Raw genomic sequence first — 14,071 nt, 5'->3', positions numbered from 1 at the left:
ACCAGTCTTTGGACTGAAGACCACAACTTTAAAAATGTGTATTTAATGAAAGAAACATAATATAACCTTCTGTTATACATCATTACAAAGAGTATTTAAAAAGGTTTTTTTTTTCACTCAAAAACAAGTTCAGAGATGTTCAATATGGCCCCCTCCAGACACTCGTGCAATATCAACCCGATACTCCAACTCGTTCCACACTCTCTGTAGCATATGAGGCGTAACAGTTTGGATAGCTGCTGTTATTTCTCGTTTCAAATCATCAATGGTGGCTGGGAGAGGTGGCCGAAATACCATATCCTTAACATACCCCCATAAGAAAAAATCGCAGGGGGTAAGATCAGGGCTTCTTGGAGGCCAGTGATGAAGTGCTCTGTCACGGGCTGCCTGGCGGCCGATCCATCGCCTCGGGTAGTTGACGTTCAGGTTTCATAACTAACCTTTTTCGTAGGACTCTCCATACAGTTGATTGTGGAATTTGCAGCTCTCTGCTAGCTCTGCGAGTCGATTTTCCTGGGCTGCGAACAAATGCTTGCTGGATGCGTGCTACATTTTCATCACTCGTTCTCGGCCGTCCAGAACTTTTCCCTTTGCACAAACACCCATTCTCTGTAAACTGTTTATACCAACGTTTAATACACCACCTATCAGGAGGTTTAACACCATACTTCGTTCGAAATGCACGCTGAACAACTGTCGTCGATTCACTTCTGCCGTCCTCAATAACAAAAAAAAAATGGTTCAAATGGCTCTGAGCACTATGGGACTCAACTGCTGTGGTCATCAGTCCCCTAGAACTTAGAACTACTTAAACCTAACTAACCTAAGGACATCACACACACCCATGCCCGAGACAGGATTCGAACCTGCGACCGTAGCAGCAGCGCGGCTCCGGACTGGAGCGCCTAGAACCGCACAGCCACCGCGGCCGGCTACTCAATAACACAAAAAGCTTTCTGTTGAGCGGTCGCCATCTTAGCATCAACTGACGCTGACGCCTAGTCAACAGCGCCTCAAGCGAACAAATGTACAACTAAATGAAACTTTATAGCTCCCTTAATTCGCCGACAGATAGTGCTTAGCTCTGCCTTTTGTCGTTGCAGAGTTTTAAATTCCTAAAGTTGTGGTATTCTTTTTGAATCACCCTGTATAATCAATAGCATTCCGTTAGCACTGTGGATCCGCTAACACAGCGGTAAGTTTGTTATGCTCTTAGACGCATACGTTTTATCTATGAGTGACACTCCTGTTACCATCAGTGTTATCTCTCACGCGTGCACGTTTACTCCACTGCGTATAGAAGAATTTGAAAACTTGCAATCAACTCACCTTGAGAATGGAATATTTTGGAAATTTGTAGTAAGTTCCTATGGGTGCAACTGCTGAGGGCATCGCTCCCTAGGCTTACACACTACTTAATCTAACTTAACTTACGCTAAGGATAACACGCACACCCATGACCGAGGGAGGACTCGAACCTCCGACGGGGCGAGCCGCGCGAACCGTGGCAAGGCGCCCAGAGACTGCGCGGCTGTACCGTTCGGCCTTGAGAATGGCTGAATGTTTGGCAACCGATATATTGTAAGAATATTTAAAAATATCTCGGATGCGCAGCCGAAAAGGTATAGAATATCCGAAACGGCGTTTCCCTATATACGGTAAAGGCAGGATCGTCGTATAAAGTACCAATATACAGGGTGATTCAAAAAGAATACCACAACTTTAAAAATGTGTATTTAATGAAAGAAACATAATATAACCTTCTGTTATACATCATTACAAAGAGTATTTAAAAAGGTTTTTTTTCACTCAAAAACAAGTTCAGAGATGTTCACTATGGCCCCCTCCAGACACTCGAGCAATATCAACCCGATACTCCAACTCGTTCCACACTCTCTGTAGCATATCAGGCGTAACAGTTTGGATAGCTGCTGTTATTTCTCGTTTCAAATCATCAATGGTGGCTGGGAGAGGTGGCCGAAACACCATATCCTTAACATACCCCCATAAGAAAAAATCGCAGGGGGTATCAGGGCTTCTTGGAGGCCAGTGATGAAGTGCTCTGTCACGGGCTGCCTGGCGGCCGATCCATCGCCTCGGGTAGTTGACGTTCAGGTAGTTACGGACAGATAAGTGCCAATGTGGTGGCGCTACATCCTGCTGAAATATGAATTGTTGTGCTTCTTGTTCGAGCTGAGGGAACAGCCAATTCTCTAACATCTCCAGATACTGTAGTCCAGTTACAGTAGCACCTTCGAAGAAAAAGGGACCAAAAACTTTATTGGCTGAAATGGCACAGAAAACGTTCACCTTAGGCGAGTCACGTTCATACTGAGTTGTTTCCCGCGGATTCTTAGTGCCCCGTATACAGACATTGTGACGGTTGACTTTCCCGTTAGTGTGGAAAGTTGCTTCATCACTAAACACAATCTTTGAAACGAAAGATTCATCTGTTTCCATTTGAGCATGGATAAAATCACAGAAATCGATTCTTTTAATCTTATCAGCTGCAGACAGTGCTTGAACCAATTTCAGACGATAAGGTTTCATAACTAACCTTTTTCGTAGGACTCTCCATACAGTCGATTGTGAAATTTGCAGCTCTCTGCTAGCTCTGCGAGTCGATTTTGCTGGGCTGCGAACAAATGCTTGCTGGATGCGTGCTACATTTTCATCACTCGTTCTCGGCCGTCAAGAACTTTTCCCTTTGCACAAACACCCATTCTCTGTAAACTGTTTATACCGACGTTTAATACACCACCTATCAGGAGGTTTAACACCATACTTCGTTCGAAATGCACGCTGAACAACTCGTCGATTCACTTCTGCCGTACTCGATAACACAAAAAGCTTTCTGTTGAGCGGTCGTCATCTTAGCATCAACTGACGCTGACGCCTAGTCAACAGCGCCTCAAGCGAACAAATGTACAACTAAATGAAACTTTATAGCTCCCTTAATTCGCTGACAGATAGTGCTTAGCTCTGCCTTTTGTCGTTGCAGAGTTTTAAATTCCTAAAGTTGTGGTATTCTTTTTGAATCACCCTGTATACTTTTAATAACGAACGATCTTCCTTAAGGGGAATAGGACGTCAAACGGGCCGACTTGGAGTAGGAGAGGCACCACAGGACATTTTAATTTCCACTGCCTATACTTTTACAAATAAATTCATAAAACTTTGTCAGCATGACAAGGAAGGATTCAGGATTCACACTCATAGCAGTGGAACTTAAAAAACATAACAAAATAGCGTTTTAACATGTGAAATTTCATCATTTTTTCACTTACCATTGACTGCATTCGTTGCTATAGGTACACTTCTCTTCCTAAGTAAGAGAGATTCTCGAGTTTTGCACAGCATGCAAACCATACTTACAGGTGTATGAAACTCTAGAATTTATTTAATTCATGAAAAAATGAATGAAATGTTCCATTTTACACTTCATGTTTAGAAAAAAACTCAAATTTTATAGTTAATTATCTCATTTTTACAACAGTTTTTAACAGATTTGGAAAATTCTAGAGTTTTGCCTTAAGGAGTTTGTGTTTAATAAACAGTGCAAAATTCATCGAAGAGTCTCTCTTACTAATGAAGAAAAGTGTACCTATAGCAACAAATGCAGCCAATAGAAAGTGAAAAAATGATGAAATTTCACATGTTAAAAACTTTATTTTCTTATGTTTTTGAACTTCCACTGCTACGAGTGTGAATCCTGAATTCTTCCTGGTCATGCTGACAAATTTTTAAGAATTTATTTGTAAAAGTATAGACAGTGGAAATTAAAATGTCCTGTGGTGCCTCTCCTGCTCCAAGTCGGCCCATTTGATGTCCTACCCCCTTAAAAGATGTGTAGAACTATACTTCCATTATTTGATTATTTTGGTATCAATGAAGCTTTGCAGAGCATCCTTGCGTGTATAGCTATGGGTGAGAACGGGCAGGGGCGGGGGAGCAGCGGAGCTGATCCCCAATACTCAAAAGCCCCCACATCCTACACCCACGGCGAATCCGCTACGGACAAGATTTCTTCAACAGACTGTCGGCCGTGCCACCCACGTTGGACATTGTATGTGGGAGGAAGTGAATGTTGTCCGACTCTTCCCGGAAAGTACTCTCTCGGGATTTCAACAGTAAACCTCTCCGCGACGAACAATTCGTCTGTATTAGTGTCTGCCGCTGAAGTTATTGGAGCGTCTCCGTAACGCTCTCGCGCCGATTAATCGATCCCGTGATGAAATGCATCGCTCTTCTTTCGCCATCATAACGGTCTGAATCTGGGATAGTTTCAGTGAGATGTGGAGGACTGACAGTCAATTCTTCCTCAACAGCCCAAACTAGAAGTGTTGGATGCTGCGGTCTGGATCGATGTTGACGTTCTAACACATCCCAGTGATGTTCCACTGGGTTTAGTTTGGAACTGTGGGCATTCCAGTCCGTTCCGGGAATATTACTGTCCACAAACCATTGTCTCACAGATGCTATTTTTCACAGGATGCCCTGTCATGCCCACGCAGTCATCTCCGAACTGTTCACCTACTGTGTGCAATACACATTTCTGTCGCAATTTTTCATACCCTTCCATATTTAGCTTTTCCTTAAGGGCAATAAGAGGGTGAAATTCTACGCACGAAAACCACCAACATACCGTAACGCCACCTCGTTTGTACTACCCGTGATGGCAGGTAACATTCTCAAGGCATTCGCCAGTCCCGCACCCAAATCCTTCCGTAGGATTGCCACAGGGTAAGCAGTGATTCATCACTCAAAATTACTCGTTTCCAGTCATCCACTGTGCAATGGCGTCTCTCTTTACATCACGTAATGGTGTCCGGATATTTTTGATCAGACAGCGTATCACTGAGGAACAATTTTGGAGGTGATCGCAGTGAAGTAGACAAACAAACAAAAATCTTCCAAACAAATGTTTTTTGACATATCTCCTATACTGTGAGGACGCCACGAGAATATTAATTTTTCCTCCAAAAGAAAAATTTCCTTTACTTTTGAGCACACGTCCTGCATTGTGTAGGCACTAAGAGGAGGCGAGATGTTAAAGGCGCGTGCAGAGGCATATACTATAGACGGTCATTTTTCCAACGCCCGGTACGCAAGCGGGCGCAGACGAAAAACAATAATATCAGTCCGCTTTGCAGTGTGCTGCTCCGCGTGGCGGACGCGTGTTGGTAGTTGGAACGGCCGAGCGTACGACACGCCGCGTCCCACCGTATTGATTTTTTCGCGAGACAGTCTCCCCCCCCCCCCCCTTACCACACTCGACCTGGACGCGCGCGAAAAGCGTGCCCCCACCTCGCCACCTCGGCGCTACCCCCACCACTGCTCCCAGACGTCACGGCGCGCTCGTATTCTCACACACCAACAGCTGGCAAAATTCCCGGGCAAGGAATGCGGCGTGGTGTATTTTACGTCTACCGGCGTACACTGACCAACGCTTCAGCAAATCGCGATGCCCTTCTGTGAACCTGGGACGGACACAGACACCCACAAGGTGAATGCGTGCGAGTTCGTCTCTTTGCTCGGCGTTCCTGAGGCTGTATGCGCGCACTAGGTCAAGTCCGACAAACACAGGGTGGGCACGAAGTTCCGTCACGGCTCTGAAAGACGGACATAATACGACATAGCAAACGTGCAATGCGTTTCCCTTATATTGTTGCAGATTATGTAATATCCGCGAATACACCACTGAAAAGACGTCTCCTATTCGCGGTAGGATTTCTGGATAAGGTTAGACGCAGGCGGGTCACCATAGCGAGTTCAATTGAGAGTCTTCAACCAGGCCGTTGACCCATACAAAATTCATGATTTAAATAATGAAAACTGCATCAGATACTTATTTTCTGCTGCTTAGCACAAAACATTTCGAGAATTTAAAGCTTATGTTCAAGTGTGTTTACATGAATATGCTTCATGATGTCTGCATGTATGATTTTCTGCTCGTTTGCGTCTTTTTGAAGTTAGACTGCAATCGGACAAAATGACTCATTGAGTGTTTTCAAACGGTTATGTTAGAAATGGTATTTTTGTTTGATTACTTACAAATAGTGTGCCTCCTCCATTATACAGAGTATCACACACACACGCAAATCGTCACATACACTCTTCGTTCACAAAACATGCTATAAAGACATTGTGACACTGTGGCGTCACAAAGAATTTGTACACTTTCAGAGTTGTTACAACGTTACTGGATTACATTAAGTAAGGTTGTAAATTATAAAATATATTTTTACAACTATTAACTACTAAATTATGGATTACTTCTTTTTTCTAATGACGAAATGTACATGATTATGAAAGTTGTTAGTTATCACATACAGGACAAACATTTGAATGACACAGTTGCAGTCTTTCCTGAATCATCTAATATGATGAACGAAATTAACAAACCAAATTATTATTTAATAATTGTAATTATTACTATACGAGGGCGTACTGAAAAGCAACACCTCCGAATTTCTTATGCGAAAACTCTTAATGCTTTTTAAATACAACAAACTTTATTAACATTCTGCATCTTTGTTCTTCATGTCTACATTCTGTATTGATTTCTCAACGAAAGACACCCTGGCGACGAACACATTTCACCCAACGAGAGACCAGTTTCAGATACCGTCACTGTAGAATGTTTCACTTTGTGGACGGGACCACGACCTCGCCGCTGCCTGCACTGCTTCATCATTACCAAAGCGAAGTCGTCGAAGCTCGAAGGTACAAATGGCTCTGAGCACTATGGGACTTAACATCTATGGTCATCAGTCCCCTAGAACTTAGAACTACTTAAACCTAACTAACCTAAGGACAGCACACAAGACCCAGCCATCACGAGGCAGAGAAAATCCCTGACCCCGCCGGGAATCGAACCCGGGAACCTGGGCATGGGAAGCGAGAACGCTACCGCACAACCACGAGATGCGGGCGCTCGAAGGTACTCTCCACGTTTTGGAAACAGACAAAAATCGGATGGGGCCAAGTCCGGTCTGTAAGGAAGACGATCGATGATAGTCAACGCAAGCTACCGAACTGTTTAGATGCTGCAGCACTCGTGTGCGTTCTGGCATTGTCGTGCTGAAGGACGAACTCGTCTGCGGTTATAAACTCGATTACAAGACACTGTTTCTGACTCGCCGACATAGTTACACTCTACAATTCGGAGCCCTCTAGAGCGGCAGAGGATTCCAACTTGCGTCAGCGATGCGGGAAAGTTGACGGAGTAACATGCACGACATGTAATACGTCAAACGATATTGAGAACAGAATAAAAAATTCGGAGGTATTACTTTACAGCACGCCCTCGTATTTGTCACGTATTGGTCAAATCCGGGCATTCGACTGCATACAGTCTAGTTTCATTACTGTAACACAGTGCCGTAACTTTTATATTCGAGAAGAGATATATGTCTTACTGTACACATCTTTAGTCAATTAGAAGGCCATTTCTATCTTCCTTGCTCTAAGATTATTTGTCTGCCCTTTACGCCCGTTCTTCTGTATTACCTCACCGAAATAGAGACTATTGACTTTTTTTTCATATACAGTATTCATGAAATTTTGAGCATCTTTTACATTTGTCATGCGTTCTCTATCTGCGTTAGATGCCTGATGGCCCATGATTTTCATATTTCTTTTCAATACGATGATTTTTCTCGTTACCATTACTACGTCTCAGGGCAATAATGCACCCACTGAATTCTAAGATTATTGTTTTCATAGCCCAGACGCACACGGTCATTCACTCCATTCTCGGAATTCTTCTTTCCATTCTCGGATTACATTTTGCGGCAACACAACTGAACAAAATGGAGAATAGGTCAATCTCGTTGTCTTAACACCTCTCAACATCGAAAACTTGACATACTTCTCATAAAAATTTTACTTTACGTGTTGTGTCTATTGGTATTGGCCGTATTGTGGTTCTTGTTTTATCATACGTGCCAAACTCCGTCCACAGGTCGTGGTGGGTCATGAATACCGACCGACCGCCGTGGCAGTACATTGTCCTCGACGGCGAGTGTTCACCGGAGACGAGAGTGTGATAGTCCGCTCTTCTTTTCCGTAGATATAAACGATTTGATGGATGGGGTGGGTCGCAGTCTGCAACTGTTTGCTGCTGAGGCTGTAGTGTACGGGAAGAGTCGCTGTTGAGTAACAGAATTTCTGTTTGGTGTGATGAATGGCAGATTGCTCTAAATGTGGAAACTCCGCCTGATGCCTTCCCAGACGGCGATGGCATTTTCCAGCAGGGCAACTCTCCATCTCACAAGGCCAGAACCGTGCTACAGTAGTTTGGGGAACATGACAGTCAACTCGCGTTGACATCTCGCCGCATCTTCGCCAGATGAAACACATCTTCGACACGACCGAGCACCAGTCGTACGACGACAAACCTCTGGCGCGAAATTCGGCGGGATTGCGTGACCGATGTGTGGACACTGGGTGTCGCACTCAGAACAGCTGAGCCTTGGCTGGAGCGATGGCGTATTAAAGTAAACGTCGACAAGTGCGAAGCAGTTCTGTTCACACGCAGACCGAAACTACTGCGCAAACACCAACACTGTAGACCGATAACACTACATACACGCCCAATACGTTTCCGAGAGAAAGTCAGATACCTTGGTGTCTGGCTGGACCGGAAACTTACATGGGGGGACCACATTGAATACGTTGCCAACCGAGCGCACGCGAGGCTCAAACACCTCTACCCAATGCTCAACAGGGAAAGCACACTGAATAGGAGGGTGTCGAGGTCCTTATACACGACACTGATTAGACCTCTGATGACGTACGCAGCTCCCGTCTGGGGATATGCAGCTCCCACACGACTGCGCCGCCTGCAGATCATACAGAACAAGGTGCTACGAATCATTAGCAATGCTCCACGCTACACACGCACCGTGGATCTTCACCGTGAATACCGCCTTGATACCCTCAAGGAAGTATTCAAGAAACACGCCACACGACTATACAGGAACTCGAGACACTCGAACAATCCGTTCATCCTCACTCTGGGAAACTACGATCACAACCACAGGTGGAAACACAAGCGGCCAAAGACACTGCTTGCTAGGGCATAACCACCTATGGTAAACTAACATACGCAAACAGCGACAAACGTCGGTAAGCCCCTGCATATCAGCAACACTGACTGGCAACTACCAGCTGCTATTAGAGCCGACCAACAGGCCACAGCAGGGACACCGACAAGCTCGCCCACAGACGCACGAACAATCTCCCAACACTCCCTCACACTGTGCCTCCGGTATAGAACCATCGGACACAAGACCGATAACAAAACTAACTGTTGCAGGTTGCAGGACGCTGAACGAGGACTCTGTACCAGCACCCAGCGCCAGCCGCCGAGCAGCACAAACGCACAACGTCAAGGTATCGACATGCATGATACCCACTACTAACAAAGCCTATCCTTGCACAACCTATCGCAGGCAGCAAGACAACCGCTGCTGCTCTTGCCGCCCGACCTAACTTTCGCAGAGCTTTTTTTTTCCCTTGGCTCTTGCCTTGGCACTTTTTTTCCTCTGCCCTTCAAACCGCTACCCTTCGTCAGATTTCGACCAATCTATCTCCAGATGAGCGCGTATTAATGGTTAATCCTAACCAGACGTACGCAAGCATCGCAGTACCCACATCCTGCGACACCTCACTTTAGTGAATACTAACCCTTATGCAGAGATGGCAGTAGACCTTTTGTGTTGGCCATCATGCCGGTGTGGGCGTGGAGGGGCTCCACCTCTTCTTAAAAAAAAAAAAAAAAAACTGGGTGTCGCAACCTGGGTGCCCGCTGTAAAGAGGAAGATTCATTCTGGAACAGTTAGGGAAGTTGCAGTTCGATGAGGAGTCGGAAACTGTGGCATTACAGATGTCGCGCAATTGAGGGAGGAAAATATGGCAGATATCATCCGCCGTAGTGCTGGCATGTTTTGGGAGGCTCTCTCCTCTTTCACTTGTTTTTGAGCTGGGCGCGCCACAAAGGCGCGTCGACTGCCAAGGCTTCTGAGAACAGGCGCCTCGCATCCCTGCAAGCTCTGCCGCACGCCACGCACCTCCCTCCTAGTTATGGAGAACAAAGGCCATTCTCTTACTCCTTTTTCTAGTTGCTAACCGTAAGTGTCGTACAGATAGCACAAGAGAGGACGTTGGCGTTAACAACATATACACTGCCTAACAAAAAATGCAACGCATCCAGACGAAACATGTGGCTGTCAATGTAAGTTCGTACATGTACGCGCCATCGGCGGGTGAACGGCCACCAGAGAGCGTGTTAGCGGGACTGGTAGCGGCTTGAACAACGTCAGATGTTGAGTGATAACTGTGAAAGACTCGGAAACGCCGCGTACTCGCATGAGACAGCGTTATCAGCGTCATTGAAAAGGGCCTCGTTTGTGTGTATCCATTTGGCCATGTTGTCGAATCGAGCGATATCCGGATCTGTGGTGCAGTTGGCCACGGTTGACCGCCAAAAGGCAGGATCGCCATATTGTGCGCCAAGCACATAACAGCCCCACCACATTTGCACTGCCATCCGAGAACACGCAATGTACACATGGCGACAAGCGAAGGTTAGTAAAGATTCGTGCGTCTCTGAAAATATCCATGTGCGAAGCATTGTAATAACTTAGCAAAAAATCTGGCAGAGAACCCCAGAAAATTCTAATATTCCTGAATGATATTCTCACTCTGCAGCGGAGTGTGCGCTGATATGAAACTTCGTGGCAGATTAAAACTGTGTGCCCGACCGAGACTCGAACTCGGGACCTTTGCCTTTCGCGGGCAAGTGCTCTACCAACTGAGCTACCCAAGCACGACTCACGACCCGTCCTCACGGCTCACAGAGCTTCTGTAAAGTTTGGAAGGTAGGAGACGAGGTACTGGCAGAAGTAAAGCTGTGAGGACGCGTGAGTCGTGCTTGGGTAGCTCAGTTGGTAGAACACTTGCCCACGAAAGACAAAGGTCCCGAGTACGAGTCTCGGTCCGGCACACAGTTTTAATCTGCCACGAAGTTTCAATTCTAATCTTATGTGAAATTCCTAAGCGGGTCCAAGGCTCCATCCAGTCCCTTGCTGACCAGTGTGGTGCGGCAGTTGAAGATAGCAAAACGAAAGCTCGAGTTTTAAATTTCGCGTTCAAGAAATAGTTCACGCACAATAATCGTACAAACATGGCGTCATTTCACCATTTGATCGACGCCTGTAAGGATGACATAGTAAGAAGCAACCCTAGCAACTGAAGGGTTTGAAAGCAAATAGGTCACCCCGTCCTTATAGAATCTCAATTCGTTTTACAAAGAGTACTCTACGGTACTGGTCCCTTACCTAGCTTGCATTCATCACGAATCTCTCGCCGAGCGCGAAGTACCAACGGACTGGAAAAAAAGCGCAGGTGATTCGAAGGATAAAGGAACGGACTCGCAACATTACAGACTAATATTCCTAACTTTGGTTTGCTCCAGAATTCTAGAACGTATTCTCACTTCGAATACAATAAATTTACTTGAGACTGAGAAGATTGAGAAGCTTATGTCCGCGAATCAGCATGATTTTAGAAAGCATCGCTCGTGCGAAACACAGCTTGCCCCTTTCTCACATGATATACAGGGTGTTTCAAAATGAATATACGAGTTTTAAGACTGTTCCATTTGTTACATTCAACTTACAATTACAAAAAATGGTTCAAATGGCTCTGAGCACTATGGGACAACATCTGAGGTCATCAGTCCCCTAGAACTTAGAACTACTTAAACCTAACTAACCTAAGGACATCACACACATCCGTGCCCGAGGCAGGATTCGAACCTGCGACCGTAGCGGTCGAGCTGTTCCAAACTGAAGCGCCTAGAACCGCTCGGCCACTACGGCCGGCTACAATTACAAATAATACATCAAATTAAAGAGCAACTCAAACAGTTTTCCTACAAGTGTTAAATGCGAGCAACAATCGCCACACGTCGAATCGATAGGCGAGTTCTTCCCAAACTTCGATCAGCGTGTCTGGAGTAATTTTTGCGGCAACGCTGTTTCTAAAGTCGGGTAGTTCAGTTGGTAGCGGAGACACATACAAGTGATTCTTTACAAAGAGCCAAAGGTAAAAGTCGCATGGCGACAGAGAGTGTGTGAACGTGGAGGTCATGAAGCTCTTGACATCCGGCCCCTTGCGCCACCCAGCGGTCGGGTACAACGTCGTTTAACCAATCCCTTACTGAGGAGTTACGTCAGGGAGGCGGTGCACCATCTTGCTGACAAATGCAGTTCTGTGGTTCAGTTTCTTCCAGCTGAGAAAGACCCATAGTTATAGTGCAGCAAGATAAGAAGCACCACTTACAGTTGCTTCACCGAAAAAGAAACGTCGGTAAACTTTCCGCCGGTATATGACACAAAAAACATACATTTTACGGGTCTCTCTTGCGAATGTACCATCTAGTTGGGATTTACTGACCCCCAGATGTGCACATTATGTGTGTTCACATTTCCAATTAGGTGAAATGTCGATTCATCACCGAGGACGACGCTACCCTGAAAATCTTCGTCGTCATACAGCAACATTTCGTTTGCAAAATTGGCGTGTAAACCGGAGTCTGTAGGTTTTAGAACTTGTAGCAGCTGTAAACAATAAGGATGTAGTTGTAAGCGTCTCCTTGAAAGTCTCCACACAGAAGAACTGGAACTGCTAATTCACGACTAGCCCTCCGAACTGATTTCTTGAGGCCACGCGCGAAAGACTCACTCACTCAATATGTTCTTCAGTCACTCTTGGTCGTTCCATAGTCTTCCCTTCGCGCAGAGGTATACAAACAAAACTGTTTGGGTTGCTCTTTCATTTGATATGTTGTTTATAATTGTAAGTTGAATGTAATAAATGCTACAGAGCCTTAAAACATTTTGAAACGCCCTGTACTGCGAACTATGGATGATGGGCAACAAGCAGATTCCATACTTCTAGATATCCGGAAAGCGTTTGATACAGTGCTCCATAAGGAACAGGTTCACCGATATGTCAGTGACTCGAAGACTTCGTAAGTAAAAGAACGGGCATTGTGATGAAACAACGGCACATCACGGCCATCCTTAGACCTACAAGGCAGTACGAAATACGATCTATGACCGAGGGACACGTGATCAGCATGTGGCCAATTCCTCCAGCCGTTACTGTCTGTACATAGCTCAGCCTCTCATTTGGCGTCACGAGCCTAGTTGGACACCTTTCCAATCCTTTCCTCAGAAAAACCCGTGGAGGTACATAGAATAGAACCCTGGTCCTTCCGCACCGAAGGCGATGACGTTGGCAATTGAGCTACAGAGGCGATATGCTTACTGTAACATACGCAAGGCGAAATACAGGGTGTACATAAAGTCCGGGAACACTTTCAATTATTTATTGCACAAGAACTAAACAATGTACAGATGTCATACATATTGCATTTTGAAGAGATACCCTGAAAGTTTTTTTTTTTTTTTTTTTTTTTTTACAAACATTTGATCTGCGAACCACGAGTGACCCAGCAGACGTCAATACGGTAACCGAATTTTTGCCATACCCGTCCCAGCATGGCATCGTCGACTGTGGCAGTCGCTTCCGTATTCTCTGCCGGAGCTCTGCCACATCACGTGATAGAGGCGATACAAACACCAGATCTTTAATGTGTCCCCACAGGAAAAAGTCACACGGAGGCAGTTCTGGTGATCGTGGAGGCCATTTCATGAAGCAACTGTCCTCTTCTGTAGCACGGCCGATCCACGCTTCACGCACTAGCTCCAATTTGAATGATTTCACAGACAACTTCTGTCGCACGACTTTCCACACTGTCTTTGGAGGCGTTTCGAGTTCACGGGATGCACGACGCACCGATTTCTTTGGACTCATTATGAATGTCTCTCGTACGCGCTCCACATTCACTTCACTCACAATGGGACGTCCGCTTCTCTTTGACGGGCACAAGCAACCCGTCGTAACGAATTTGTTGTGCCAGTGATAAATGGCCTTCCTTGTTGGATTCCGCAACATTACGGTCTCCAGGCTCGCATTTTACAACTAGACCACCAAT

At 45.5% G+C, this 14,071-nt stretch overlaps 1 protein-coding gene across 2 annotated transcripts in view; it reads right to left on the bottom strand.

The window, feature by feature from the left end:
- Nucleotides 1-14,071, bottom strand: part of LOC126213235 (insulin-like growth factor 2 mRNA-binding protein 1) — a 920,751-nt gene that overhangs the window by 185,219 nt on the left and 721,461 nt on the right. The gene's annotated exons all lie outside the window — the stretch shown is intronic.

Source organism: Schistocerca nitens, chromosome 11 (assembly GCF_023898315.1).
Source record: "Schistocerca nitens isolate TAMUIC-IGC-003100 chromosome 11, iqSchNite1.1, whole genome shotgun sequence".
In the NCBI taxonomy this organism is placed as follows: Eukaryota; Metazoa; Arthropoda; class Insecta; order Orthoptera; family Acrididae; genus Schistocerca; species Schistocerca nitens.
This window is presented reverse-complemented; position numbering and strand designations above follow the sequence as displayed.